This window comes from Theobroma umbraticum, unplaced genomic scaffold (genome assembly GCF_002168275.2).
Source record: "Theobroma umbraticum cultivar Fairchild unplaced genomic scaffold, ASM216827v3 scaffold_299.0, whole genome shotgun sequence".
NCBI classification, from domain to species: domain Eukaryota; kingdom Viridiplantae; phylum Streptophyta; class Magnoliopsida; order Malvales; family Malvaceae; genus Theobroma; species Theobroma umbraticum.
This window is the reverse complement of record NW_018397285.1, coordinates 1,002,988-1,008,385: the sequence shown is the minus strand read 5'-3', so window position 1 is coordinate 1,008,385 and position 5,398 is coordinate 1,002,988.

The window sequence follows — 5,398 nt, the reverse complement described above, 5'->3', positions numbered from 1 at the left end:
ATTATTTTATTAATAAAATATTATTTTATCCTAAAATTCTCTACTTGTCTTCTCGGGTCCCTAAGTGTCTTACTTTGTCTTGGTTTACTTCCAAATTACCTTTTAACTCACTAATTCACCACCGATAAGATATTGTTATTTTATTATTATTTTTTTATATGCAAAATATTGTATTTTAGAATATTCCTTCCACCAGTCTCTACTCTTTCACACTTAATTTAACTTCAATTGACCCTTATCCTATTGATAAGGTTGTATTGGCTTCTTTACGAGGGTACAAAGTGTTACATACACTTTTTGAGTTTTTCTATCTTTTTGTTATTCTCTTATTTACTTGGTTTTATTTTTGAATGTTTAAACTTTATTTGATGATGATGCATGACTTGATGAGGAACCAATTCATTTATCTAAGATTATAATTGAACTCAATACGTAGTCTGAGTTATTTATCTCTCTTTTGCTTATGTTTTATGAATTTAGGTTGTTCATTTTATTCTATTCTTAATGATTCTAGTTAACTGACCACCAATTAGATTGTATTGAAAACCTAAGTTAAACCTTGACGAAGGAGATTTAGGTAGACCTTGAATAGAATAGCATATGATCGAATACACTTAGTTGATTTGGTGATTTAATTTGCATATAAGGTAGATATACACCTATAATGTTAGAATAAGCCCCATAAGCCAATCTATGGTGGTATGAGAATTGCAATTTTGAGATATTCATGTATGACATTTTGTTATTCATAATAACATTGAGGTAGTTCATTATCCATAAGTTTATGATTTAATTACCTTTTGTATTTATATAGATAAAGCCCATGGAACTATATATACCTTGTAAAAGAATTGTATTGGGATACAAATATGAGATCCTTATGCATCAAAGTATTGTTCGTAAAAGTTTCTGATCATTGTATTATTGAGACAAGGCATGAATAATGCTTAAAGATTGGCACATGTTATGTTCCTCACTTATGAAGTAAGCAATCGCTCTCATAGGTTGAAACTAGCATATGGGTGCTTGCCATAGGAGAACGAGTTCACTGAACATGACTCATCATGAGAAGTGCATTTGGTACCTCACTCAAGTGTCTATGCAATACTTTTCATATGTCAGTTATGTAATTACTCCCTGGACTTGAGACACCAGGTTGTCTTTTATGTGGAGTACTATGCTTTGATTTCATCCCTACAGGTGCCCTACCAAGGATGCCAAAATAGAATATTTTTGGTATAGTATGAAACATATGAAGGCAAATGAATGGTCAAGATAGAAATCATCACCCTAAATGATTCAAGGGGAAATATCTCATTAGTTCTTGGTTGACATTAGCTTAGTTAAATCCTTGGCCAAGGTGATTAGGAGATTATGAAATGAGTTTCATAAGTATCTATTAAGCTAATGATCTAACTCTAGGAACAAATATAGAGGCCAAGAAGAGTAGGCATTGCATCAAAGTTTTATCATCTCAAGGATATATGATGAGTGAATGAATTACATTGAAAAATTGTACACTGAAAAGTTGTCAACGAACCCTTTGACTTTCCTAACAATTGGGTGGCTAAGATGCATTGCTAGATGCCAATCATGGTTTATGGAATTGAATTAGTTAATTTAAAATTAAATATGATGCATTTAAATTAATTAATTAATAATATTATAATTCAATTCCATTACCTACATGTTAGAAACCTAATCAGTCGCACATAAGGGTTGCAATTTGGATTAAATGAGGGTGTGATGATTTAAGTTAGACTTAAATCAAATTCTAAGTTTTAACTACTAAGGACCAAATTAAAAGAGTTTAATTAGGTATTGATTAAATATTATAATTGTTATAATATTAAGGACTTATTTTGCAAATTTTAAGAAGTTAAACCTAGATATAAATACCACATTATAGCCACTCTTTTCTATATAGAAAAAAAAAATTTCTCTCTTAAGTGCCACCATTCTTGAGAAGTTTTTTTGAAAACTTCTCCTTTGATTCTTTGCTGAAAATCAAAGAAGAAAAGAAGACAAATCGTTGTCCACTTGCTAGCACAAGCCCGTGGCATAAAGCTCTGTCCTTGAGAATGATCTGTTGCAATCGTATGTGCAACATTGGAGGCCAAGTGATTAAGTAGCTAGGATTCTTTCATACAAAAGGTATTCATGTTTTGTCACCAAAAGGAATCCATTTGATTACGATATCACTTGGAAAGGTAAAATTTTTTTTGATTTTATGTGGTGCTTAACTTTACATTAAACAACGAGGGTGATCCAAAGGTAAGAGACATGGTTTTTATTTTATTTTAATTTTTTTTGTTATTCCACTACATTAATGCTCTAATCATGCCGTTCCTAGCATATAAACCATACGTAGTCAAAATTAGAGCATAAACTTAATCAATCTGTCTTTAATTTAATTTGCATCGATATATAGTAAATTAATTAGGAGAGATATTTCTATGAAAAACTCGACAGAGACTTGTAAATAATTTAGGACTCTAAGTTAGTAGCTTAATCCATTAAACTAAATTAAGAGAGAGAGACAATAATAAGATGAAATATTAAGGGACATCATAATCTTAGGTCTGGTAATCACTAAAAGTTAATAAAATAATTTTACTGAGTAAATTTAGAGTAGTTTTAATTTTTTTATTTTTTAATTCAAATTTTAATGTTTGGATAAAATTAGAATGTGTAATTTTAGTAAGTAATAGTAAGAATTAATTCAATTCCTTATGGAAATCGACACTTTACTCATTATTATAATATCTTTACGATATGTATACTTGCATGGGTAAAAAATTGAACAACAGATTGTAAGTTTAGAATCATATCTCATAGATATTTGTTCCTAAATCTTCACTAAGTACTAAAATTATGGTAAACTAATCTTATTCAAGTAGCTCGATGTTTTATAAACTTAATTAAAGCTAAATTAAAGGAAACATTAAATTAATTAACAAAAACTAAGAATTCACTTGAGAAAGGCAATATATAAAAACCTAAGATTATGGGTCCATTCAATACTTCATCAAATACCAGCTTCTCTTGTTATTTACATTCATGGGTGGTTTTACTAACTTAGAATCCAAAGCTATATACAAGTCTTCGTCAAGATGCTTGCACAAATGCTTAACTTAATCCAGTCACTATATGTTTATAGTAATTAGTTAAATAAAGTTTATTAAGCTAGTGTTCTAATTTGGCTACATATAGCAATTGGCGTATGTCTACCCTAATTGCGAATCAGATCACCTAAGTGAGATGAACATACACTATTCAAATCTTAGACCAATCTAAAACTTTTTTATTGAGTCTTAATTAGATTCACAAATCAGTTAATTGTTGGCTAGACAATTAAAAGCATTAAGAACATATTTGAATAAGCAAAACTATAACCGTTCATAACAAATAAAAGAGAAAAAAATATTCAGATTAAATGTTGAAATCCACCATAATCCTAGAAAAGCAACTTGGTTCATAATATTTAATAAAACATCATTTAGAGAAATTTAGCCATTAATTCAAATCAAAGAAAATAAGAGAAACACAAAAGTAGAGAAAGAAACTAATGATTTAAGATTTTGATCTTGATTCTTTTTCAAATTCTTTTGCTTTCTTACTTCTTTTTTTAGCTCATTTTGGCACATTTTCTCCAAAATAGTTACTTGTCATCCTCTTTTAGAAACCTGTAAAAAAGGTCCTTTAAATAATCTCCAAAAGCCCTAACTTCCAAAATCTCATAAGATTTCTACCTTTGGAAAGTACCTTGAGCACTACAACTCTCAAGCCCTTACTTTTCTAGAATGTTACTTGTGCCTTATTCCTTTCCAGCGTCACGGCCTTGATTTGTTTGTTTTGACTACTTTTCTAGTGTAGTACTTCTAATTGGACAAGGATTTTGACCATTTTTCGATTAGAACTAGGCAAAATGGTAAACATCAAAGTTGTAGTCCCATCTTTTAGATTTCCAATGGCAAAAATCACATCATTTGGACTTTTGTATCTCAAGTTATCCTTGAAATACTATAGCATCTACAAATGAAGCCATCACCATGCTTGCACGAATTTTCATCAAATGAGCCTTTTTCATCAAATTTCCTATGAAAGCAATAAGAGAAATTAGCAATAACTATCTTTAAATTAATTTTTAAAAAATAACATAAAATTAAATTAAAATAAATTAAATTAAACTAATCAACATGTAATCTCAAAAGTCTAGCTACTTAAGCCCCCAAAATATGTCAAAATAATTCTATATAGTAGAGTTATCACACTCCCAAACTTAAGATTTTACTAGTCTTGTTATAAAACATAAAATAAGTTGCCAGACCTGAATAAAGAAAAATAACTTAACTTGAAATCTATTACACCAATTCATTAATCACCTTTAACATCCTAAAAAATTATCTGATTTTCCCAACTCAAAGAAAAACATAAATATTGTCTAAATTGACATTACATTCAAATGCAAGCTCATTTCTGAATGGTCTTCTGTGTGTGTGTGAAATCTCTTGCAATGAATATCATGCACTCCGGATAGGTTTATGTTGAAGCAAACTTCAAACTAGTCTAGAGTTTCATATGTTTACTTTCATCTCTTTCTCCACTAATGTAGGCTAGCACTTAACTAAGGATCCTTAGGACTTTATTCGGCTTGTAACCTATGGCTAGGCTCAAGATAAGATATGGGATGATATGTAGCTTAAATCACCCTTAGCACATAATTGTTCTAAGACTTATATAGCCTTATTTTTCTTCACTGGGTGCACCTTTTTCTTTCCTTTTTACTTTTCATTCATCAAACATTTTTTTTATTCTCAATTCAACACCCCCAAACTTATTTCTTTCATCATTAGTGGGATGAATGCTTCACAAAAATTTTGCATTTTTCTCCACATTTCATCTTTTCCACTTTTTATAAAATAGCTCAACATATATTTCCTAAAATAATATATATATATATATATGCTTAGGAGTAAGGGTTGTAAAATTGGAAAATTTCTCAAAGGCTAAGCTAATTTTTTCATGTGTTTAATAAAAGAAAAGAACAATTTAAGCTCAAAGGGGTATACTAGGGATAAAGATTGAATTAAGTTAGCTTGAAAGTTTTAATCGGTCCAAGGATGGCCTAAGCCATCTCCCTAACTAAGTATAGCCTATTATTTTGCCTCGAGAAAGAATCAAACAACTTCTAGAACTCCAAAAATGGTTCAAACATTTACATTTACATAAGCTTTCTCTAAAGATACATAATATTTCAACGTAAGAGATATAATGCTCAATTAAGGAAACTTCATCCGATCATGATGCTAAACATAAGAATTCACATGGCATTCAAACAATATTCATGCTTACTATGAGTAAAAGATCAACAAGATAATTGATTATCATCATTGGA